The sequence below is a fragment of the Mauremys mutica genome, chromosome 1 (genome assembly GCF_020497125.1).
Source record: "Mauremys mutica isolate MM-2020 ecotype Southern chromosome 1, ASM2049712v1, whole genome shotgun sequence".
NCBI lineage: Eukaryota > Metazoa > Chordata > Testudines > Geoemydidae > Mauremys > Mauremys mutica.
The window spans coordinates 165,181,312-165,208,481 of NC_059072.1; the positions used below are offsets into that span (position 1 = coordinate 165,181,312).

The following is a 27,170-nucleotide window of genomic DNA, read 5'->3' on the forward strand; positions in this document are numbered from 1 at the left end:
ACCTACAGCAAGATTATAAGTTTCTATTAAATTCTACAGGAATACGAGTGTCCCAGTTTTTCCACTTTGAAAACCCAGTCAAACTTTTCAGACACTGGAAAAAAAAAAAAAGATGACTACATATCTCTTTGCAAAAACTCTCCAACTCCAACATGTACCATTACCTGTTACGAAGTATTCTCTCCCGCCACCACAGTAATCCTAACATTTAGCTAGTTAAGCACACTTACATACCACATTTGACATTTCAAAGTTCAAATGTATTCAAGTTCATCCCACAGAAATAAAGGTGGTCAGGATTTCATTTTTACATGTTTTTTAACCCTCTTTTAATTGCTAAACTTCTCAAAGCATTTAAAAAAAAGCCTTCACAATTTTACAGTGTCCATGCATGGAAAATATCAGCCTGATCGGTAAATGTTTCAGAAGGTTGTGAAAACACGGGATTTGAGTATAAACTCTTTTGCAGCTTTTAATTATAGTGACAGCAACCAGCCCATTACAATTATTGTGCACATTTTCATTTCCACTAAAGCAGTGGTTTTCAACCGGGGGTCCGCAGACTACGTGTAAGGGGTCTGTGAAAGGTTAGTCGTTACCATAGAACAGTGCTTTTCAACCTGTGGTCTGATGACCACTGAGGGTCTGCAGACCATGTGTAAGATTTCCAAAGGGGTCCGCACAGGGGCGGCTCTATAAATTACGGCGCCCCAAGCAGGGCGGTGCGCTGCGCCGCCCTTCCCCGGTCCCGCGGCCGGGGCAGAAGTGTCTGTGGCGGGTGCGCTGGTTCGCGGCTCCGGTGGAGCATCCGCAGGCATGACTGCGGGAGCTCTGTCCGAGCCGCGGGACCAGCGCCCGCCGCAGTCATGCCTGCGGGAGCTCAAGCGGAGCCGCGGGAAGAGGGGACCCTCCGCAGTCATGTCCGCGGCAGGTCCGCTCGTCCCGGGCTCCGGTGGACCTCCCGCAGGCATGACTGCGGCGGGCGCGCTGGTCCTGCGGCTCGGACGGAGCTCCCGCAGTCATGCCTGTGGAAGGTCCGCCGGAGCCAAATGCCGCCCCACGCGCCTGCTTGGCGCGCTGGGGTCTGGAGCCGGCCCTGGGTCCGCACCTCCATTCAAAATGTTTAGGGGTCCACAAATGAAAAAAGATTGAAAACCACTACACTAAAGCAAGACTGTCTATAAGCCCCCTAGTGGGAAAAGAGGATTTGACAATTTTTGTTTTTAAGCCTGTAATATCCGTGACTCCTTTAAGTGCTGTTTGCTTTTCTCTGAATCAATGTTTAAAACACTGTCACTTCAAATATCTGGCATTCTCAGGCCAACTCACGGCGATCCCGGTGGCCATCTGGTCTGTAGTTCTCAGAGAACAGGAGTCCTCATAACTGGTTTTTGAAGCTTTCAGAGCACTCAGCATGCTGTCGTGTGCTTTAATAGAAATGGTATTTTCCACTGGAAACAAAGCTTTTAATGTTTAGAAAATGGCCATGAGGACTTCCCCTTTTGAGGACTTAAAAACAAAGATGGATGCTATGAGTTTTATGAGTGAAACTAAATGACTGCCAGACTACTAAAGTGACAACACATTAGGAAAAAATTTCCTGTTTGTTTTGTACACTTGAACTCAGCTACATTTCTTGCCTGACATTGGAGTTTTTAATATCTGCTCTAATGAAATATAACTCTTAGATGACACAGCTTCAAAGTCTAGGGGTTTGTTTTGTTCACTAGCTAGCAGTGAGGTTTTGGCCTTATTATTATTATTATTAATACAGAGCCAAAAGTGTGCTAGGCACTTTACAGACAAGTCTGAAGATAAGGTATCTGCCTTGTATCTGCTCTATACACAGTGTCCATAAGATAGTCAACCCTAACTGAATACATCAGATTTATTTTCACAAAATAACTATAGCCAAGACGCACGTTATGACACAAGAACACAAATACAATGTAAGCAATACTTGGACTCTCTTTTTTTCTCCTCTGTTTCAGTCTGCTAGCTTACAGTGAGATATAACGTGTTGAGGTTTTTTAAATTTAGCTTCAGTGCTTGAAGAACCTTTTTGCAGCAAGGACTGGAGTTGTCTGGTGTGAAAGATGGCGGAATTTTTATTATTGAATCTAGTTCTTGTTGTTTAGGACATATTTCTTAATTGCTGGTTGACATGTCAGTGTCAAAGATGATATATGTATATTTATTTATTTTGAAGGCATGTCCCCACACACACGTAGGTGTATGTATATATACATACACACACGTAGACAATGCTCACACATTTCAAAACTCAACTACACAACAATAAGTCCAGCACTATCAGCTAAGCAACATGAAAGCACTAGTCAATTAGCCAGAAATCTGAGAAAAGTGCATCCTTCCCAAATATCCCATTAGCGCAGAAGGCAGGCAGATGTGAAGCAGCCAGCACTGACTTCCTCCTCCTCCTCCTCTTCCCTGGTGTCTGACCCTACTGCACCGAAGAGGCACAACAGGCCAAGGGAGTTTTGGGAGCTCATCAGCCCTGAAAGCAACGCGTATTTCCTGGAAGGCAGGACTGCTGGGGGAACACTGCTCATTCTCTGCAGCCCTGACTATGAGGGTGATTTCAGCAAGTCTGAGGGAAAGTGACAGCAGGGCCAAATGTGTGACTGCCACTCCAGATAGGCCTTGGCAGGTAGGCATCTAGTCTGAGCACCTCTGCTTGCTAGAACAGCAGCAATATCACACAAAGAAAGAAATGGTTGACAGTTTCCAAGCCAATTTAAAAGCTTTATAGATCGAAAGCAACACCTTCAACTCCACTCTGGAACTACTATGCAGCAACTGGAGTCATGAACTCCCAGCAAGATACTGCCAAGTGGCAAACACATTCAGGACCAGCTTCAGTTTATTAGCAGATTGAAGGTGTGGCCCCTGGCAGAGTACAGTGTAGCCATCTCTTCTCAAGAGGACAAAGGTTCATATAAAAAACAAAAGGGTTGCCAACTTTCTAGCCAGACACAGGCAGGAAAAACAAAAGACAATTCGGGTAACTACAGCTAGCTGGATAATCACCTGACAGCAGCTGGTGAGCTAATAAGATCTCCAAATTGTCTACTCCAGTAACAAGCAGTGGAGTGCAATCTCAGGGGCTGATTAATTTAAACCCGTATGAGTGGAAAAAAGTACAAAGAACCAGAATTGGGCTCATTAGCTGTAAAGAGGCAGAGAGGAAATTCTCTGAAAAACATAAGGGACAGATTTCTGGCAGGAGTTAATGTTAAATGCTCTCAAGGGATGTTGCCTACTTGTGCAATCATAACATTAACAATTTGATTGATTCATAAAATGCAACAGCAGCTAGATTCAGTAGCTATACTTCCTACAGTCCAGACTGTGTTTTCATGAGGCAACTGAGGAATTGTACCCTCTTTCTGAAATCCTCAACGGCTTTTTGATGTGGATCTGTGGCACATGAACTGCTGTCTAAACAAATTTTGGATTCTTAGTGAATGACAACAGCATATCGGCTCCTTCTGAGGTTACAGTGAATGTTGAAAGGATCCATGTTTACTTATTCCCGTTGTGGAAAAAAGTTTGTGTAACGTGGTAGGGTGCAATGTGCTCCGGTGGTGGCGTTCTCTGTCAGTGCTGCACTTCATTTCCAAAACATAGCTGTGTAGGATGAAGTAAGTGTTACACTTCAGTTTCTCCAGATTACTGACAAATATTACACTTGGTCTCTAATAGTGCAGGAAGACAGAAGATTAAATGGGAAAACACAGTGCATGACCTCCCAAGCACTGGGACAAATTCCGACTACTCCCTGCAGGGTGCGATAGAGGGAGGTACCACCCTTCCCTGCCCCGGAGTGGCTTTTTCTTTAGAATATAAGAATGGCCATACTAAGTCAGACCAATGCTCCACCTAGCCCAGTATGGCCATTCTTATTCTCTTGTATAATATAGATATGCTGTCGGGTCACTGTGGTGCAGGCTGGCAATCTTCGGATGCTGGAACTTCATGGAAATAAAATATTAAAACATACTGTAGGAAAGGCACTTTCAGGTTAAGGATCCATCAGGTAAATTAATATTATTAAAATATATGGTTCTAAAAACAAGACAGTATGAAGAATCTCATTCAGCACTCTCAATAACCTGGAATTTAGCTATGACCAAAATTTTAGTTAGGTTATTCCTTTAGCCCTAAAACAAAATACACTTCCAGATATCTTAAGTCAGCTTTGTGTCATGTAGCATTTTTCAGTATTCAGTATTCTGGATTTACACCGGTGTAACTGAGATCAGAATGTGGCCTGATGTCTATTACAGACATTTTATGGTTTGCTTTCCATTATTTCAAATCAAATATTTTTATTGTTATTATTTGTATTATCATAGTATTTGCCCTAGTCACAAACCAGGACCCCATTGTGCTAGGTGCTGTACAAACACAGAACAAAAAGATAGTCCCTGCCCCAAGGAGCTTACAATCTATGCAGATGGATACTGACAGGGGAGTACTTGTGGGGGAGTACAAGTGAACAATTAGATTATCACCTACCTCGTCTCTGTATTGTTCATCATGACAGGCAGCTGTCTCTGCACACCAGCAATTCAACTGTCAAGTTTTTTGTAGTCATCACAAGAAAAGAGAGTTTTGAGCAGGGATTGGAAGGTGGATAATGAGGTATCTCTGCAGATATTTACAAGAAACGCCTCCCAAGCACAAGGATTGGCACAGGAGAAGACAAAAAGATGACTGAAAATGTAATAAGTGTCAAATAGAGGCTGGCATCATGGGCTGATTGAAGGCAAGCATCAACAGCTCAGTAGCAACTGAGAGATGATAGGTTGGGAAGGGACTGAAGGCCTTGAAAGTGAATACAAGTGGTTGACATTTGACACAATAGAGAAGAAGGGATGCAGAGAGAAGGATGACATGGTCAGAGTGACTGGCTAGGAGAATGATCTTTGAAGCATCATTGTGAATGGATATGAGCAGGGCAAGATGACATTTGTCAAGGCCAGAGAGAATAATCAAGCTGCGAGATGAAGAGAGCCTGGAGGAGAGTTTTACCTGTGTGGACGGGTAGGAAAGGCTGTATTTTAGAGCAGTGGTTCTCAAACTACGGCCGCCGCTTGTTCAGGGAAAGTCTCTGGTGGGCCAAGCCAGTTTGATTACCTGCCACGTCCGCAGGTTTGACCAATCGCGGCTCCCTCTGGCTGCTCCAGGCCAATGGGGGCTTGTAGGGGGGATGTCACCCGCTCCTGCCCGGAAGGGTTTAAAGCAGCTCGGGCAGAGGGCTGGGGCAGGGGAAAAGCTGGGCTGATTGGCAGAGCAGCTGCAGCTGGGCCACACCCCAATCAGGCCACAGCTGGCCTGTATAAAAAGGCTGTGAGCCAGAGGCCCAGGAGGAGTCTCTCTCTGCCTTCAGAGAGAGAGGGCCCGGCTGCTGGGAAGTTCAGAGTGTCTAGAGTGAGGCAGGGCTAGGAAAAGGCCAGAGGGGCTGGGGAGCTCCAGGCTGGCAACTCCTCAGGCGGCAGGGCCTTGTCCAAGGCCCCATAGAGGTACTGGGTTGCAGAGAGAGGCAGCAGGTCCAGACCCAACCTTGCCCATGATGGGGGCGAGTTGGTGACTGGCAGTAGCCTACAACTGAGGTGAGGTAGAGATAGGGGAATGGGGGTTCCCCTGGATGGGGAGACCCTGAGACTGTGGGGGTACTGACAGGAGTCAGCACCCCAAACACAAGAGGCACCAGGTCCTGGGAGGAACACAGGGGCCAGCGGCAGTGGGACACTGGCTTGCAGAGGGCACTCCAGAGGCTGGAAGAGCTAATTCCCTGGACAACCAGCAAGAGGCACCGCAGGGATGAGTCCTGCATCATTGCAGGGCTGCAGGAAGGGTGGCCAGCATGTCCCTCAGCCCATGCTGCTTCCTGAAGCCCCCACTGGCCTGGAGTGGTGAACCGTGGCCAGTGGGAACCGCGATCGGCCGAATCTCCGGACGCGGCAGGTAAACAAACCGGCCCAGCCCGCATGGGGCTTTCCCTGAACAAGTGGCAGCCCTAGTTTGAGAACCACCGTTTTAGAGATGTTATGCAGAAAGAATCTGCAAGATTTAGACACTCCCTGGATTTGAGGTTCTAGATAAAGGTCTGGGACAAAGTAGTCCCTCTTTTTAAACTACTGCATTTCCTGGCATCAGAGATGCCTAAAGGCTACTTCAATTTTGCAGTGAGCACACCCAGTAAAATGCTGCTGCTCTTATACACAATTTGCTACATTTTTATAAAGTTTCATCCCTTAACTTGTTTTAAGCCCTTGCCATTTTAGGAGGACAAAGTATGATTAAAGCCAACAAATGCTCCTCTCCAAAAATTATTTCCCTCCTAGCTGGTGCAGAAGCAGTGACCATTGCAGGAAGAAAAATAACACTGCACTTAGGTAATTAAGAGGATTATTGATTTGGTCTATCCAGTTTGGTTGCTTCTATTGTTAAACTTTTTGCTAAAACTATCTTGAGCCCCTGCCTAACAACTCAAACATTCTGTTTTTCACATGGAGTTCAGAATCTAGTTTCTGAATTTTGCATACTTGATGAAAGTAGACTTAAAACTTTACATCTTACACCCATATAAATGGAACAGTTCTTCCCCTTCTCCAGCTCCCAGAATCAAATATCCTGGCATAAAGCGATCAAACAAAATAGGTGACTTATGTTTTTACTGGTTCCTCCAGACTATGACGACATTTCCTAAAACACTGAGCCAGGAAACTATTAATGTCTCTGAAAAACTGAAAAGGATCAGGCTACTTTGAAGGGCCCATTCAGTATACAGTGGCTCAGAAGGCTTCCTTGTAGCTGTACAGGCTACTTACGATTCAATTAAAAATAACAAGAATATTTAACATTACCTAGCACTTTCCAGCTTCAAAGTACTTTACAAGTTTGCTTCATAACACCTGTGTGGTAAGGAAGTATTATCCCCATTTTAGATATTAGAAACCACTTAGACAGGTTAAGTGGCTTGACCTAGATGCCATACAGAAATCCATGCTGGAGTCAGAATTAGAACTCAGGTCTTCTTTTCCCGCAGTAGTAAATAATGGCTTTTCAGATCTTGATTGTGCTGCTTTCAGCAGCAGAGAAGAAAATGGTCTGAAGCTATCAGTCTAAAAAACTAGAAGGATCATCGTCTAGATTTACTTCAGCTTTGTTGCCTGGAGTTTGCAGCATTTGCCAACCAGGTCTTTGAAAAGAAAAGCTCACAGAACTGGCAAGAGGCACACATGCTTCAGATGTCTGCAAGACCAAGTGACAGGTGGAGCTAAAGATTCCTGATGAAAGTCAGTTGAAATATTATGCACTGATCAAACAGTTGAGCATTCAGTGATAGTGCATTACTGAATGGAGAGCAGGTGAAAAGATCCTACACAAGATCCAAAAGATAACACATCAGAACTCTACAGCAGTGGTTCTCAAACTAGGGACGCCACGTGTTCAGGGAAAGCCCCTGGCAGGCTGGGCCGGTTTGTTTACCTGCCGTGTCCGCAGGTTCAGCCGATCACAGTTCCTGCTGGCCACGGTTCGCCGCTCCAGGCCAATGGGGGCTACAGGAAGTGGCATGGGCTGAGGGACATGCTGGCCACCCTTCCTACAGCCCCCATTGGCCTGGAGCGGCAAACCGCAGCCAGTGAGAGCCACGATCTGCTGAACCTGCGGATGCGGTAGGTAAACAAACCGGCCCGGCCCGCCGGGGCTTTCCTTGATCAAGCGGCAGCCCTAGTTTGAGAACCACTGTACTACAGCACATTCTACAAAACCTTGTCAATAAGAGAATAGTACAGCTCCAAAAGGGTTAAGCAAGAATGGGGGTCATCCGATTATATGGGAATGCTATCTTTTGTATGTTACATCAAATTAAACATGTTTAAAAGGCACCAGAGCTTTTTAAATAGTAATGGGACTCATTTCATCTGCAAAATATTGTGAGCCTGATTTTGATCTTGATTAAAAGGGTCCAGGGCGACTCACCCGAAATCAACAGTGCTAAATAGTTGTAAAAGTGGCCTACACAGAATTAGGCCCAATGTGACAGTAGAGAGTACTACAATAGTCTAAAAGAAATAAGTATCTAACCCCTCTCTCCAGGGACTATATTCTGTGCTAGCAGTGAGATGGACTCAACAATCTAATACATCTTTTACATTTTAAACAATTATGATCCAATTACATCACATGAACGCTAGGTAAAAATCCCATTATTGCATAGTGCCATCTGCTGGGCGAGGAAAGATTGAAATAAACCCATGTCAGCTCCTCAGCTTCAAAGTGTATTTTGTAGCTGTCAGGTCAGAAGTTACTCTGTTTTCAATACACAAGCAATGAATTCAGTGAACACAGAGTTCAGTGTTCATCATTCCCATTGTGAATTGTGGACTGAGCAATTCTGCTCTTTACAACAACAATGTTCACAGGCAAGTAAACCTAAAACACTGAATTTACTACTGAATTGGTGGTTAATCACAATGTACTGATTAGGGTTTCCTTTTAACACCCAGACAGGAAATAGGAGCACAGGAAGTGAAAGCACAATAAATTCTTGCATGTTAACTAATTCACATGAACCATTTCAATAACAAGTCTTCTTTAAACTTATCTAAAGCCAAACACGTTGTCTGCTCAGCTTCCAACATTTCATCTTTCTCCTTAAACTCAAGCCAGGTGTTTTAAAGAGATGTATGTTTCATTCAGCATTGCAGCCCATAAGCTTCACATCAGTGACTGGAGAACCTGCTGCTGTGGTTTACAGTGTAGGATCATATGCCATCCTCAACAATTAAGACCACAGTCCTATAAGCTGAAGAGGAATGGGTCCTTTGGAGCTACTCAGTGCCCATCTGAGATCAGGCACAGAGATTACTTTTCAGTTACTCCCTAGAGTGCTTTACCTCTGGTGGCGTCAGACCAGGAAGCAAGAGAGTCAGACATAAAATGGGGGAAGGGATGGCTCAGTGGTTTGTGCATGAGCCTGCTGGACCGAGGGTTGTGGGTTCAATCCTTGAGGGGGCCACTTGGGGAGCAGGGGCAAAAATCAGTACTTGGTCCTGCTAGTGAAGGCAGGGGGCTGGACTCGATGACCTTTCAAGGTCCCTTCCAGTTATAGGAGATTGGTATATCTTCAATTTTATTTTATTTTTTATATATACTCTGGCCCTCTCCGCTCCCTCCCCAAGACCCCAAACCTCACTCTGTAGCTGCTGTATGTACTCAGCATCACACTCCAATGGCTACCAGGTCACAGCGCAAATAAGCAGGGAGAGGAATAGGAGTAAGAGCCACTTTATTGACTTTCCCTCTTTGCCAGTGAACCTGCAGGGGTGAGGACAGCACAGGTAGAAACGTGGGTGGGCATGTAGCACTGGTGCTGTGCTGTCTCTGAGCAGAGCGTTTCCTTCTCCATTCAAAACGATCACATCGGTTTGGGAAGAGGAGGAAAGGACCTGATGGGACCACATGCTCTCCCTCTACCTCAGGATCTCCCGTGGGGCAGGAGGAAGAACAAAGATACCTTGCAGGTGAGCTGGAAGAACATGAAGATAGCAGAACAGATGAGGGACAGACTATCTAATTGACTGGTACTCCTGGGAAGCAGAAGATGGCTAGAAGACTTGATTGGGGAGCAAGAGGAAGGAGTCAGAGAATCAAATGTTCACGGATTGTTTGGGGCCGAAAATTAGTTGATTAAGGACAAAAGATAGATTAATGAAGCAGAAGAATAGCAGAGCAGAGACTAATTGAGAAAATAGAATGAAAAGTCCAGAAAGAGAGAGGAACCCCAGCAAGAGCAATAGAAAGACAGACTAGGGACACTTGATAAGATGGTATGGGATATGGGGAGCAGCTAGGAGCAGGACGACAGAACATGGAGAACAGAAACATGCATGGAGTGAACAGAACAGCTTCTTTTGTTTGCCTAGCTGTGGAGATAAACATACCTCTTTAACTAGCAACCAATCACATGTCAAAAATGGAGTGGAAACCGATTTAGACTTTGGGGGATTGGCCTCCCATAATGCCAGCAGCAATTTCTCTGAAGTCCTTTGCCAAAAACAACAGGCCCTAAAATGTCAAATAAATTTGAAAATAAAAGTTTCTGCCCTCAAGCATGCTGTGCAACCCCATTAAATCCAGCGGGCAGGAGCAAAGACAGAATTACATTCAGCTGATTACCATATATTGCATTAAACTGGCTGTGTACCACGGGCTTCTACAGGATGGAATTAGAACTGCTCAAATGCATGCTCTGTACAGATAACAGCCAGAGGAGATTCTTCTTTAGCTTGAGTGGCAGGAGCCAGGAGGATCTGAGATCTAGCTCTGCTGCAATTGTAAATTTGCAGCATCAACCAGCACTCAACTATAAAGTCCTATTTAGTTCACAAATTTGTTGTAATACAAGACTGGAGATATGGACCTTAACATGGATCTTCATACTGCTACTCTGTGAGACAAAAAAGGTAAGAGAGAATTTTCCCACAGCTTTTCTTTTTAGGACTCTCCATCTCAGTCAGTCTTCACAGTGGGTATTCCCCATTTCTGTGGCAACTGGAGGCAAACCAGATCACTGAAAGATTCCAAAGCTGAAAAATACTAGCTATATAAAAGTTTAAAGGTGCTATTCAACTCAAACTATTCACAGAATAACACTGACATGAAATTTAGGGATTTCCTGGAGGAACTCCCTCTTCCCTTTCAAACTCTTAAAAGAAGACCAATAGCCAGGCAAAACAATCTTGGACATAATGCAGTCCTCCCAAGGGAGGGTCAGACTGTCTGACATGGATGATCCCAGAATGAAAATTCACAAATGAGAAAGAATTTTCCCTTTATTGGTCCCCTCCATATTACACAGTCTTCATTATGGGGTGTAAAAGCAGTAAATTATCCAAAAGGAGGGAAAATTCTATTTATCCATGTAGAACTGAAAAGGAACATAAGGGTTACTGGGGTACCATGTTCCGTAATACCCTTCTACCAAATGCTGCTTCAGCAGAGGTGAGTATGTCAACTCTATTGTGTTGGAGAAAGTGTGGATGGACGATCATGCCTTACAAACCTCCTCAAAACATTTATGTAATCTCTTCATCCCGCAAAATCGCTGCTGTTTTCACAGAGTGCATAGTCATGAGAAGAGTTGTATCTGAGGCTTTGGCTACCTCTGCTATATACACCTTTATTCCTCTGTAGGCTCTGTTCACATCTAACTTATACATTTCTACTCCCTGAGGATATTTGGATTCAACCAGAAGGGCAACACTATCACTTCCTATTCTATGATGAAGACTGTGGTGATCTTGAGGATGGACAGCTGGTTAGTTCACAGAACTACCCTGTTTGATAGAACCCATAAAATAGATTTCTCTGAGAGTACAGCAAATCTGGGAAAATCCTTGGGCAAGGAAGTGGCGAGTATACAAGAAAGATACCTTCAATGAAAAGAGGAAGAGACCTACCGACTGTGGTTTTATAAGGTTATTTAACTCACGCAGCAAGACCATGACAGGAATCTGCATATTGCCAAAGGACTGATAAGTGTGACAGTCCCAGGGATCTGTTGTGTGACAGTGATGAGAGACTTTCATGGATTTCTTACAATGCAGTTTGCCTGCAGTTGCTGACTTGTCTTTCCAAAGGGTGTTGAGTTTGAGCTCCATGGTCAGGCCATCTTGTAAAAGCTCTATAATGTCTTTTGCTTCATCTGTTGCTCTGATATGTGTCTCCTGTAACAGCAACATTAAACTTCCAGTAATACATCATTTGTCAATAACCTCTGAGATAGTCAGAGGATGTTTATCATCTTCATAGTGACTGTAGTTCCTTCCTCTAAGCTTCCCACCTGAGGGGTCAGGATAGGTCCCTACTAGGGTGAATGTGTTTGTTGTAGAACAGTGGTCCCCAATCTTTTTTGTCTGGCGGGCGCCGGACGACGAGCCACCGAGGACCGTGGCCAGTGGACGAGCATCCTCCAAAATGCCACCGAGAAGCAGCGTCATCCAGAGGTGTCGCCACTGAAATGCCACTGAAAATCAGCAGCATTTTGGCAGCGACGCCTCTGGATAATGCTGCTTCTCGGCAGATGCTCATCCGCCGGCCAGTACGTGGGTGCACATAGACACCCTGGAGGGCACCATGGCACCCGTGGGCACCGCATTGGGGACCACTGTTGTAGAAGTTTGAGAGGAGATTCCAGTTACATCTAAATCAGGTCTGAGAACCAAGACCTGAAGGATAATGAGAAAGTGATTATAACCTTTGTTTCCTGATCCTTCATAATCTTCTTTACCATCTTTACTGTCAGTGGAAGAGGGAGGAAAGGCATAAAGGAAGCCTTTTAGCCTACTTCTGAGAAAAGGGGACCACCTCCCCTGCTTTCTGGTGTCTCTTCCTCATGTAACCTCTTGGTTTTCCAACTGGACTTGCTTGTACATAAATTCATCAATAAGCTTCCAACCTGACTGGTGAAACACCAAAAGACTAGCACCAAAAGACTGTGTTCCCTTGGTTCTAGGTAAGTCTTGCTGAGCCAGCTGACCCTTTCTTTCCTTCTTGTTGTAGAACCCTGAGGAACAGAGCAAGAGCTTCCCCCACCTCATGACATAAACAAAGCTACTTCTGCAATCAGCAATGAAAGATTTTTGCCATCTTAGCTGTTTCTGAAGAATTTTCTCCATTTCCAGCAGAAGTGAGCTAGATGGCCCCATAGCATGAGACAAGTTGTACTCTGCTTGGGCCACATCCGCACACACTCCTTTCCCTACCTCCCCCAAGTCATATAGGAGTACTGATATGTTTCCCTTACATAGGAACTGGTGTCTGTGCTCACGACCATCTTCTCTGGACCCAACATCAAATATAAAGAATGAATTTATCAAGAGATGTTTGTACCAAATTTGGATTAAGATCCTTATATAACTGATTTGCTGCAATTGCTGTAGAAGCAAACAAAGAATTTGCCAGGCGGGTTTCCACACAAGACCAAACTAACCCAGGAGCTGAGTCAGAGATTTTCTCTTAGAAGAGGTGTGCTAATGTTTGGCAAATCAGACACTATTTTCTTCCATCTCTCTTTTGATATAAAAATGATCTTGGATGATAATTTTGATTCTGGAGTTTTGTGAGGGCTGTAATTGACCCTTCCACTTGTTCACTAAAATGCCATGTTTCTGAAGGCTTTCAAAGATGGCTGCAGGGCCTTGTACCATCTAGACACATACCCCGTTCACTTGAAGGGGAAGGACAATATGGCTTTTGTGAATACCAGTGTAGGGGTTACAAGTCCAAAAAGGGAGTATTCTGTATTGATAATACTTCTTGCTGTAGCAGAAGCTAAAGCATTTCTGAGTGACTTTTCCTCAGTAGCTCCCCAGGAGGTTTATTTTCATATTATCTGAAGTTTGGAAAGCTAGTGCTATAACAATGGATTTCAACATTTCCACCTGGGTGTATTGATCTCTTTATGGACTTGATGAGAGCGCCGAGATCTAGCAGTTTTTAGCACTTCTAAGGAGCCATAGAAGAAACAGATATTTAGTTAAAAATCCTATACAAATCCTTTGAAACCTTTGCTCCGGAGGGAAACCTGGAGTCTGTCATATGTGCCACCTGAGGCAGAGCATTCTGGAAAGTTCTTCCTGAGGGGCGGTCTTAAAACCCAGGCCCAGAGCAAAGATCTGGTCTGCCTTCAGTTGCCATGGAGACAGGGAACACCCATTGTGAAGACTCTCTGACATGGAAGACTGACGATGACAGAGTTTTCTTTTACAGGTTGAGAACCAGGGAGAAAGCAATATTGGAACGCCACACAAGCAACACACATAGCATTCTGTGTAGCAGGTTCTCTACCAATGGGCTCCATGGGCCAGATTTTGTGTGCGCTTCTGTTTAAAGAACACAGCCTCGCTGTTTTCATTGTTTTAAATCATTATGACATGATTTAAACAATTTAATCTATTGTTACTTCTTACCACATGGTAAGTTACTTACTACATATAAACAAAACAATTAAGTTCCACAGGGAATTGCATGCTGTTGGAAGCTGAACTGATATGTTGTTCTTGTAATCTGAATATTGAAAATTAGTTGACATGTAATTAATTATGAATATGGCACAATTTGCAGAATAGAAAGGGTAAGACGACTAGGCAGCACATAAACTGGAAGCTCACCATTCTCCCTCCACTATTTCAAGTGTCCTGTGATACTGTTAGCTCTATCTCCAAATGTCAGCTCAGTGTAACACATTGAGGATAATGGGGACAGTCACTAGATAAAACTGCATGTGCTGGCACTACTGAGTCTTGTGGCACTTCACACACACGCACACACACACCACCCTCTACCACTGCAACTGAAGGAGAATACCTACTAATGAGTAGTTTCTGAGCCTCGTTGGGTCAGCTCTTAGGGGACATTATCATACACACATTCACACCATTACACTATCATTCACTTAAGAACATAAGAACATACATACTGATTATGACCAATGACCCATCTAGTTCAGTATCCTGTCTTCTGACATTGGAGAGTGCCAGATACTTCAAAAGGAATGAACAGAATAGGACAAGTTTGAGTGATCCATCCCTGTTATCCTGTCCCAGCATCTGGATGTTGAAGATTAAGGGACACCCGGAGCATGGGATTGCATCCCTGACCATCTTGGATAATAGCCATTTATGGACCTATCCTCTAGGAACTTATCTAATTATTTTTTAACCCAGTTATATTTTTGGACTTTACAACATCCCCTGGCAACGAGTTTCACAGGTTGACTATGCGCTGTGAAGGAAGTACTTCCTTATGTTTGTTTTAAACCCGGTGACTGTTAATTTCATTAGGTGACCCCCTAGTTCTTGTGTTATGTGAAGAGGTAAACAACACTTCCCTATTCACTTTCTACACACACCACTCATGATTTTATAGACTTCTATCATATCCCCTACTTTTTCATCTCTTTTCAACAGTCCCGGTCTTCTTAATCTCTCCTTGTATGGAAGCTGTTCCATACACCTAATCATTTTTGTTGCCCTTCCCTGTATCTTTTCCAATTCTAATATAACTTTTATGAGATGGGGTGACCAAACATAAGAACGGCCGTACTGGATCAGACAAAAGGTCCATCTAGCCCAGTATCCTGTCTACCGACAGTGGCCAATGCCAGGTGCCCCAGAGGGAGTGAACCTAACAGGTAATGATCAAGTGATCTCTCTCCTGCCATCCATCTCCACCCTGACAAACAGAGTCTAGGGACACCATTCCTTACCCCCATCCTGGCTAACAGCCATTAATGGACCTAACCTCCATGAATTTATCCAGTTCTCTTTTAAACGCTGTTATAGTCCTAGCCTTCACAACCTCCTCAGGCAAGGAGTTCCACAAGTTGACTGTGTGCTGTGTGAAGAAGAACTTCCTTTTATTTGTTTTAAACCTGCTGCCTATTAAACTGCAGACAGTATTCAAGGTGTGGGCATACCATGCATTTATATAGGGGCATTATATTTTCTGTTTTATTATCTATCCCTTTTCTAATGGCTCCTAACATTGCTAGCTTTTTTGACTACCACTGCACACTGAGCAGATGTTTTCAGGGAACTAGCTACGATGACTCCAAGATCTCTTTCTTGAGCAATAACACCTAATTTAGACTTCATCATTTTGTATGTACAGTTGGGATTATTTTTTTCTAATGTGCATTACTCTGCAGTTATCAACGCTGAATTTCATCTGCCATTTTGTTGCCTGGTCACCCAGTTTTGTGAAATCCCTTGGTAACTCTTCACAGTAAGTGTTGGATTTAACTATCTTGAGCATTTTGTATCATATCCAAATTTTGCCACATCACTGTTTACCCTCTTTTCCAGATCATTTATGAAAACAGTAGCACCTCAGAGTTACTAACATCAGAATTACGAACTGAACAGTCAACCACATATCTCATTTGGAATTGGAAGTATGCAATCAGGCAGCAACAGAGACCCCCCCAAAAAGGCAAATACATTACAGTACTGTGTTAAAGAAAAAATTATAAAAATAAAGGGAAAGCAGCGTTTTTATTCTGCATAATAGTTTCAATGCTGTATTAAATCAATGTTCAGTTGTAAACTTTTGAAAGAACAACCATAACATTTTTGTTCAGAGTCATGGACATTTCAGTGTTACGAATAACCTCCATTCCTGACGTGTTCATAACTCTGAGGTTCTACAGTATGTTGAACAACACAGTTCCCTGTATAGTTCTTTGGCAGACCCCACTATTTAGCTCTCTCCACTGTGAAAACTTACCATTTATTCCTACCTTTTAACCAGTTACTGATCCATGAGAGGATCATCCCTCTTATCCCATGACTGCTTACTTTACTTAAGAGCCTTTGGTGATGGACCTTATCAAAAACTTTCTGAAAGTCCAAGTAGACCACCTTTATCCACATCTTTGTTGACGCCCTCAAAGATGTTCCATCACAAAAGCCATCTTGACTCCTCCTCAAAATATGTTTATCTTTGTGTCTGATCATTCTGTTCTTTACTATAGCTGCAACCAGTTTGTCTGGCGCTGATGTTAGGCTTCCTGGCTTGTAATTGACAGAATCACCTTTGGAGGCTTTTTTAAAAATCACCGTTACATTAGCTATCTGCCAGTCATCTGGTACAGTGGCTGATTTAAGTGATAGGTTACATACCACAGTTAGTAGTTCTGCACTTTCATATCTGACTTCCTTCAGTCCTCCTGGGTGAATACCATTTTGTCTTGGTGACTTATTACTATTTATCAATTTTGTTCCAAAACCTCCTCTACTGACACCTCAATCTGGGACAGTTTATTTATTATTATTTGTATTCCATTAGTATCAATGGGTCCAAACTGAGATGTGTGTGTGTGTGTGTGTGTGCGCGTGCGCGCGCAATGGCAGCCTGATCTCGGACTATATATAGTCTGAAACAAGCCTGTAAAGAGTTATGTACATCCTTAGCTCTATGCATTGTGAGTCGTCCCTTGAAATCAAAGGGATTATTCATAGCGCATAAAGTTAAGCACATGTATAATTTTTTGCAGGATGGAGTCTTACATGGACAAGACAGAAAAAGGAGGAATATAGGATACATTATTACCCCCTATTTTACAGACACTGAATGGAGGCAAAACAAAAATGTTAAATTTATACATTCTGTCACTGGTCAGACTGGAAAGAACATTTTTAAATTTCAAATAGACCCATGCTCTGTTCTTCTAAGAAGATTTAGAAGTTCCAATGTGTATTCCTAATTATTCTTACTCCTCTCTCCCTATTTTCAGTAATCAGTATTCCCCCTCTCCCTCCTTTCCTCCCTCCCACTTGGTTCTGTGATCGCAAGGCCCGTAAAGTATCTTAGTTTAACACTGAAATGTGAATGGATAAACTAAAGTGTGTGAAATACAATTAGGTAAAAGCTAATTAAAGCAAACTAGGGAATACTTAACATAGCACTGCAATGTACAGTATGTCCCTTCATGCCTGATGAAAGGCAGAAGATGCATTTTAGTGCAACAGACTGACAAGTACAGCTGTTGTGAGGGTGAAATGGCCTGTTATGATGGTATTATCGAAATGATATACAGTAAAGGAAGAATGGGGACATACCCTATGCAGACTTACTTTTTGATACTTGCTCTGTCTCTGGTATATTAACTGAAGAAGCACAATTTCATGAAAACAGATTCCAAACAATTATTTTTTAAATCACAGCTGCTAAATGTAGGGGTAGCATGGCATGAAAAGGATAGAATGGCTTTTAATCTCTTTCCAAGCTTCTTATCGGATGGAAAATATTCCTGGTTTTGAAATTAACAACACTTATGTTCCACGTCATTTGCAAATACTCAGTTACATTTCATAGGGGGAAAAAATGCATATAGGAGTGCAGGTGTGTAGCGCACACAGTACATTCCCTGAAAGGTATGGAGAGGCCAATAGCAAATGTGGCACCCAGACATCAGGTATGCCCCTCATTTAAACCTTTTGGACTAAGTTCATCTCGCAGAGAAGGGGAATTTTCTACAGTTTTGACTGGGCTTTCTTTGCCCTGTGGAGATTGGCTGTTTGCTCCAACCCTCTCCCCTCCCTCAGTCTCTTCAATTCAGCTTCACTCCATACTTGTCCCCTCCTACCCACTTCCCCTTCTTTTCAAAATCCCTCTCCCTTCTCCCTAGAGTCTCTCTTCCTAATTGACCCCCATCTCACCCCACTCAAAAGCAGTACAAAATAGTGACAGTAACATGATGTTTGTTGCCACCACACTGTTCACTCCGCCTTGTGTGTTTGACCTCTTCTCCCACCCGCTGTCTGTCCTGTCTGTTCAGACTGTGAGCTCTCCAGAGCAGGGACTGTCTGCTAGCCTGTGTTTGTACAGTGCCTAGCACAATGGGGCCCCATCCTTGGTTGGTTCTTAGGCACTGCTGTAATAAACATGATTATTCATAATAATATTAGGTAATTGCTTCCTTCACAACCATAATCCTGCTCTACTCTCGAAGTTGAGCTTTTATGTAAATTCGTTGAGTCTTGCATCCTCCCCAGAAATAGAGCCTGATCCAACTTCCGCTAAAGTCAATGGGAGTCTTGTCACTGATTTTAACGGGAGTTGGGAGGCTCAGTCCTCAGACAGGAGGCAGAACTCCTATTTTCCTAAGTACAAAACTAAATAAGGAACTAAAGATTTGGCCCGTGTGTAGACTGCCTACAGTAGGTCATCTACCCAAGTTTTGCCCACTGTAATCCTGAGACCTGAGGTGCCACTCAAATCCACGGTGATGAGCTTGGTAAAAAATCCCAGACAATTAGATACTTTAAACAAACTAAGATATGGGCATGCTGTTTCTCATAGCAGCATCCAAAACTGTGCCCTGCTGCCAAACATTGTATTATTGTTTACCTGCAAAACTAAGGATGCAGTTGACCTGCAAAACTAAGGATGCAGTTGACAAACATCCAAAAAAAGGAATAAAAATATTTCTCTTTTAAACATGTTGACTGGGTAAACAAGATTGTAATGGGGTAGCGGTTATGTTTGATTATCATGAGGAAGACTGAAGCAGACATAAATGTTTAGAAAAGTCCTCTGTCCTCTGGATAGATCTGGTGTGTGTATGTGTTGTGTGCATGCGTGTCCATCTGTCCATCCCATGTATGACAGGAGCAGAGATTCTGACCCCTGTGGGGCCTGAAGGCAGCATGTGACCCATAAAGGGCTACTTTTAGCTAAGCCAATAGAAGAAGTATTTCTTGAAAGCAGGCCACAGAAAAATGGGGGAAATTGGTACACTTTACCAGGGCCCATCCAGAAGACCACCAGACTATCACCATGAGAAAAAAAATTCAGGCTAAACTGTGGATGTTTTAGTTTGAGATTCTGAACAGTGAGCTGTCCTCTAGGATGTGCAGAAGGGTTGAGACAAGATTCCAGGGACAAGGAACAGTACCTCCAGGGTCCTTAAAGGGTATTTGTCGCTGATGTTTCGTTAATATATGTGCCATGCTCCCATCTGGCTACAAATACAAATCAGGCAGCCACAAACATCAGGAGCTTAAAGAAAGGGGAAGAAAAGACCCTAGAGGATGCCAGTCAATCCTCCAGTTTTTCCAGACAGGCAAGGCCACTCAATAGTGGCTACTCAATAGGCTACTCTGAAACCTGTCAATACTCTAGGTCAAGCAATGCAAAAAGTGGGGAACTGTAAAACAGCAAGATGAAGATGATTTCAATATAGACACTGTGGAAGTTGATGAAGAAAAGCAGACAAATGAATCACGTGATTCCAATCTGTAATGACCTCCAAGAGTAGTTGAGTAATATTATCACCAGCACCAGCAGACTCAGAGGAAGGCTTGAAAGAAGCAGGAGACAGTAGTGCTATAATATTTATGGATTCATGTTTTTAAAATGATCCAGGAGTGTGGCCTACACACATTACAGATTCTGTTTGTGAAAAAATTGTCCTATCTGGTGTAATGAATTTCAAAGAAACGCAGAAGGTAACAAAGTTAATGCCAAAAGATGTTGATGGCCGTAGTTTACCTATATTTCTTCTCAAATATAAAACTTCCAACAACAGAGAACATGGCTTGCTCGGAGTGCTACCTACCCAGCAATGTACTGCTTTCCATGTCAGCAATTTTCTGAAGGGGAAGACAAACAAACAATGCAGTGTACTGGCAAAAAGTGAAGGATATTTGCCAACTGTGCAAAAATGGCACAAACTATATAATAAACTTCCTGAACATGGAAAGAGCAGAGAACATAAAACCTGCTGTTGCCGGTGGAAGGAATTAGACCAGTCACTGTCAGATGGACAGCAATACTGGAAAGAATGTTGGATATTATCGGACATCTCACTTCAAGAGGTTTATTATTCCTAGGGGACAATAATCTGACTGGTGATCCACACAACAGTAACCTTCTTGGAACTCTTGAGTTACTAGCTCATTATGACAACATAACTCATGACCACTTGGCTCAAGTCTAACAGAAGCACACAGAGGATAGAACAACCCAAGGACAGGTACATTACCTCTTATGGGAGACGCAGAACAAGTGCATTGAATTATGCAGTAAAAGCATGCAGAAGGCCGTTCTTGCAGAGAGAGAGAGAGAAAGAAAGCCATCTATGATTCCGTCATATGGGATGTTAGTCTTGATGCCTCTCATCATGAACAAAATGTGTTGTATTGAGGTTTGTAGTTCAGGAACAAGGCAGTGATGCATTTAATATTCAAGAAAGATTTCTTGAGTTCATCAACTTTGATCAAAAAAGTAGAAAACAGAGCAGCCTAAATGCTAAGTGCCAGCATAAAGCATCATAACATTCCACTTGATGATTATAGAGGTCCAAGATTTGATAATGGCTCTAATATGTCAGGAAAATTAAAACGCATTCAGGCTTGCATTATGCCAAAAAATAAACTTGCTATGTATTCTCCTTGCCCTTCTTATTCACTTAATCTCATAGCAGTTAATGCTGTAGCCGCACATTCTGAAACAGTAACACTTTTTGGTTGTGGACAGTGACTTTTCATGTTTTTAGTGCCAGTCCTGAGAGGTGGAAGATTGTAACCAATAAGATACACTATTCACTCTATTTTCAGTCAGGCACACGTTGGAGTGCACGTGCTGAAGCTGTCTGTTCAATAACAAAGTATATATACCAGGTATTCTGACAGCACTGGAATGAGCTCTTGAATTAAATTTGACACACAAAACTTGATCAGAAGTGGTAGCACAAACAGTATTTCACCTCATTTTCATGCCTTTTATTGGCTAGCTTCTGGTATAAAGATCCTTCAAGTCCTGATGAGAGAAACAAGATTCTACAAACTGAGGAATCTCTCTTGGTTCAGGGTCAACTCTCATTGCTGATATTATGAAGACTTAAAGCAACTCTGAGATCAGTGGCTCAAAATTCTATTAGAAGCACGCTTTGTGGTGATAGCTATGGGAATTTTACCACAATTACTGCAGAAGAGAGGTAAAAAATGGAAAATATTTCATGATGAGACACCTGAGGAATCATGTTCTATCACCTCTGAAGATGAAACAAAGGCCTGGGCTACACTAGCTATTCGCGTAACTGAAGTCGAAGTATCTTAGTTCAATTTACCTGGGCGTCCTCACGGCGGCGAGTCGACTGCCGCAGCTCCCCTGTCGACTCTGCTTACTCCTCCTGCCGAGGTGGAGTACGGGCGTCAATTCAGGGATTGATTTATCATGTCTAGACGAGACGTGATAAATCGATCCCCGATACATCGAACATACGTACCCAAAGTCTTTATTCAGAAGGAACATGTTCTATGCAACTTTGCTCCAACTCACAGGTAACATTGTCCAATGATTCGAAGCAACCAATTACATTTGTTTTACGTTCAGTTCTAAAATATATGTCACACTCCATCCTGAGGAACTGGAACAAACATCCACATGTCTAATTCTCAAGTATCCTATGGATCTTTTGGAGAACTTTCCACATGAAATGTTGCATCTGAAAAAAAATAATCTTCAGGTCTACTTTTGGAAAAGAACTTGAACTGCCACCACTTATCTTACTTAGTGAGATTTAAAACAAAAAACTACAACTAGTTTTCAGTGAAGTGTGCACAGCCCTACCCATTTTTTGCACATTGCCAGTAACTGTGGCAGAAGTGGAAACAAGTTTCAGCAAGCTGGCACCCATCAAAACCTGTAGACAATCTACTATGGTACAAGAACGCTTAAGTCATCTTCCGGTTTTGTCTAATGGGTGTGAACTCATAAGAAAAATTACTTTGTGATTCTGCAATGAAAAAGGCCAAAAAAGTAAAGCTGTAAAATGATACGGTCTAGCTATGCCATTTCCGAAATAAAATATAATTTTTTCTTTCAGTAAGTGTGTGGGATAAGTTGGGGAGACCTCACCTAAAACAAGCCATAATAGAGTCTTCCCAGAAACTAGGACTGTGTGTGTGAAGGGTTCCATTGCATATGGTTCTGATCAGGTGTGATCAGGTATGTGGAAAAGACAAGCTGGATTGCAGACAAGAAACACAGAGACAGGTTCTTGGTCTGGTGCTGGCTAAAAAGGCTTGGGGCTATAAACAAAGAGGCTATCCCATGCATTTGGTACCCCCCGAGTTCCAAGGAGCAGAACTTTGTACATTACTTGTAAATAAATAAGACTGCATAAAAGAAAATACTTCCATTGACAATTAATATTTTCAACAGAAACAACATACAAGGCCCTGAATTTTGACTAACCACTGTGGTTGAAAAGGGGTAACCCACTATATATGAGGCACTGTGTATAGCTACATCTTTTCTTTGTATTTTTCTGGTATTAATATACCTTAGACATTCCCTATTTTGATTAAGGTGTTGCCCTTAGCTTCCTTGAATCCTTTATGGCTTACAATAGTTTCTCAGATAGGAGCTCTGTCTACTGAAATGAAACAACCAATGACTTGAAAGGGAAATATTTGGAAATTAGTGCCAGATTATTTAGTTTCAAACAAGGGTTCTCAATCTGCTCTCCCTCTCCCCTACCACATACCTAACATTATCCACTTTCTCATTCCACAACACCAAACCACCTACTTTTTCCCCTGTAGCCCTCATATCCCAGAATCCAGTGTGTTATTTCAGAAAAAAACAACCAAACAAACCCACAATCTGCAAATAATAACAATTTGATACTTTTTAAGTTCATTGTGCCAGGTTTGGCCACAGTCGCTCTTTACATTTAAAGGCATGTACTTTCAATAATTTCACATTAAAAAAACTGTAAAAATGAATACACTGCCATTGAAAATGGCATAAACTGCTCATTCCCAAAGATACTATAAACCTAATTACTGCATCTGTTTACATTTGGAATGGGTTTCTTCTGATCCTACTAATGACAAGAAAAATAGAATTTTTTCCCAATGAAAATTTATATTCTGCAGAAAATGTCATTCCCCCATTCCTCACAGAAACAGCTTTATGCCCTAACGTGGTAGGTAACCCCTGGTTTAGAGGAAATGGTTCCTCACAGGAGGGCATCCTCTTCTGTTATCACTTTAAAGAAAACTATATTTTACTGTCTGGAATCTTGGAATGAGAGAAAATTTAAGGGCTAATGCCCTGATTCAGCAAGGTGAGTAACTCCATTGACTTCAGTAGGACTGAACTGGGGCTTAAAGTCTGATCTCATGTGGCTCTCACTGACTTCAGTAGGAGCTGTATTTGCACATGAAAGGAAAGAATCTGTACTTAGGCTCCCCACCTCCTTATTTCATTTGCGGTGGGGATTACAATTCTTTGAAAGATGGTGCAGCAGGCCACAGGTGCTTTTCGCAAGTCGCCTTTGTCACAGAAAATAGTCATTGAATAAAGGGAAACAGTCAACTTTAAATCTAATCGTTTAAAAATAATTAAAAGAGATTACACCTCCCCAAGTTGTCCTGTTAATTCTTATGGTTTTCCAATCACATTTTCATAGCTTTTGAGAAATGCTTTTCTCTCCTTCCTTGCTGTCAGAAACCCCCACAAATAATGAGGGGAAACTCACTTGGCTAGCTGGCTAAACAAGCGGAGCAGTGAAACTAAATATAATTAAAGGGTGCCAAATGTACAATTGAAAACAACTGAGAGAAACATTTTTTGCTCTAATCAATTTCAGTTACAGCAACTTTAAGTATTACTTGAAAAATGCTATGGCTGGTGTAATGAATGTTAAGTTGATGATGTGCCTTTATTATATCTGATGAAGTGTTGCTACATTTAATAAGAGGGAGAGCATTTTGATATTGTCCATAGGACTATCTAACACTTGTTTTCTTGCTCACCACGGCATATTTTTCGTATTACGTAATACTTATTGTATGTATTATAATGATACATAGCTGAAAGCTATCAATAAAGCTTTCACAGGTAGTCATGAGGGGAAACTGATACACCGATAAAAAGACAGCACTTCTGATTGTTTTTCCTTTTCCCCTTTTGTAGTCTTTGATGGTTCTTAAATCAACATCTTCTGATCAGATCTTCTAACCCAGTGGCTCTCAACCTTTCCAGATTACTGTACCCCTTTCAGGAGTCTGATTTCTCCCCAAGTTTTACTTCACTTAAAAACTACTTGCTTACAAAATCAGACATAAAAATACAAAAGCAAAACTAATACTGAAAAGTTGCTAACTTTCTCATTTTTACCATATAATTCTAAAATAAATCAACTGGAATATAAATATTGTACTTACATTTCAGTGTATTGTATATAGCGCAGTATAGTATACAAGTCATTTTCTGTATGAAATTTTAGTCTGCACTGACTTCACTAGTGCTTTTTATGTAGCCTGTTGTAAAACTAGGCAAATATCTAGATACGTCCATATACCCCCTGGAAGACCTCTGCGTACCCCCAGGGCTAAAAGTACCCTGGTTGAGAACCACTGGTCTAACCTCTCCCACTGTCTTTATGAAGCCATTTGTCAGCTCAGATTTTGATTTTGATTTCGGTTCCTGTGAAGAGAAGAGTTGGGTTTGCTATAGAAATGACTGAGGCTCTCTACACAAAGACAGACCCCACCACCTCAAGTCTCGGCTGATTTTACAATATCATTCCACACTATACACATCAAGTGCCCTCTTTTATAAAATGGTTTCTTTCCAGTATATGCTGATTCCAGAGGAACTGACTGGGGGGAGAACAGGGCAGTGGGAAGACCAATGAAATCTAAGACCATATTAGGTTGTCTTTCATAGAACAGTTCTAATTTAACTGTAGATGTCATCAGGGCAGATCTGTGGAAATCCTCATGAATCCAGGTGAAATCAAGCTTTTAATAAAACTTGTAAGGCATTTTCATCACCAAAGCCAAGTCTTTCATTAGCTATCTTTCTCTAGTTTCTCTGTTTAGGTTTCTACATTTACAAAATCTTGCCAAAGCTACCTCTTAAAAGACTCAAGAATGAGTAAGAATGAATTAACTGATACTTTCCAGGTGGCTATTTGTCACTGAGAAAAGCTTACGAATGTAGAGAGTTCAGGCTATTCAGATCTTGTTTCTTTTCTTTTGAGAAACTTCTGTGTGCTTAAATGTTACATTACTGAGCTGACTATGAGAAACAGATGAAAAAGAAATATTCCCAGGCTCAACCTCAGAGATATTTTAAAGGGTATTTTAATTTTTTTATTAAATTATCATTTAATTATTAAAAGAGAGGAGTAGTGCAAATGAGACCCCATAAAATAAACTATTTTAATGTCACACAAAGGTTTAAGAAACTGCACAAAGTGGAATTTTGAGAGACTAAACATGTTTAGTTTATTATTAAATATTAAAGTAAAATTAAATAAATGGGCAACCACTTCAAAGAAAGAGGATATATAACAGTTTGTTCACATGCCTGTTCCCCTTACCAAATAGTCTGAGGTCCATACAATGTTATTATGAACTGCTGCTGAGCTGCAATAAAAACCTGCCTACCACTTCTTCCAGCTACTACAAGGAGCAGATCCTCCTTTTAACTTAGGCCATGTCTACACTAGAGACCTTACAATGGCACAGCTGTACAGATGCAGCTGCACCATTGTAAGATCTCCCATGTAGCTGCTCTATGCCAACAAGAGAGAGCTCTCCTGTCGACATCATTAAACCACCTGTAATGAATGGTGGTAGCTATGTTGGCGGAAGAACGTAGTTAGGTGAAATGTAATTCTGAAAGCTAAACAATTTTGAAATTAAATCTCTACAACTCTTCTGAAATTATTTTTGATACTCCTCTACCCTGATATAACGCGGTCCTCGAGAGCCAAAAAATTTCACCGCCTTATAGGTGAGACTGCGTTATATTGGGTTTGGTCTGGTACGCCGTGCCAGACTGGACCGGCTTTCCTGACGGTGATTTAAAGGGCTTGATGCTCCAGCCACTGCGGGGAGCCCCAGGCCCTTTAAATCACCACCGGAGCTCTGGCAGCGAGGTTTGGGCCTGGATTTAAAGTGCCCGGGGCTCCCCGCAGCAGCTAGAACCCTGGGCCCTTTAAATCACCGCCCGAGCCCGACTGCCAGAGCCCCGGTGGAGATTTAAAGGGCCCGGTACTCCAGCTGCTGTGGGGAGCCCCGAGCCCTTTAAATCACCGCCGGAGCTCTGGCAGCGGGGCTCAGGTGGGGATTTAAAAGGGCCCAGGGCTCCACATGAATTCGGATATAACGCGGTAAAGCAGCAGGGTTCGGGTGGTGCTTTAAAGGACCCGGGGCTCCCCGCTGCTTTACCATGTTATATCTGAATTCGTGTTATATCAGGTCGCATTCTATCAGGGTAGAGGTGTATCTTGTATTTTGGAAGCAAAATGTTTGTACTTTATAGAAGGAAGGAGGGTTGGAAAGGATGAGGAATTTGGTTTTTGAAGGATTGTCATCACATACCTGATAAATCATTTGGTTGTTTGATTAAGGGGGTCTGAATACCAAAAGAAACATTCAACAGCAAGGGTCAGTTTTCAAACTTTTAAGTGATGGTACCCAGTTATTAATAGTTATTTGTACTCCAGCAGGACCCAAAATGTGCTTCGCACTAAACTCTTAGAAAAATACAATCCCCACTTCAAGGAGCTCCCAATTTCCAAATATGCAAAAGTAGATGGA

At 42.3% G+C, this 27,170-nt stretch overlaps 1 protein-coding gene across 4 annotated transcripts in view; it reads right to left on the bottom strand.

Annotated features, from left to right (window-relative positions):
* Positions 1 to 27,170, bottom strand: part of CMSS1 (cms1 ribosomal small subunit homolog) — a 403,104-nt gene that overhangs the window by 122,657 nt on the left and 253,277 nt on the right. Inside the window, exon 1 of one of the 4 annotated variants that reach the window (XM_045001745.1) lies at positions 5,059 to 5,216. The exons of the other annotated variants lie outside the window; for them this stretch is intronic. The gene's annotated coding sequence lies outside the window, so the exon portion shown is untranslated. Of the gene's footprint in view, positions 1 to 5,058; positions 5,217 to 27,170 lie in introns of those variants that run through there. 4 annotated transcript variants of the gene reach the window in all.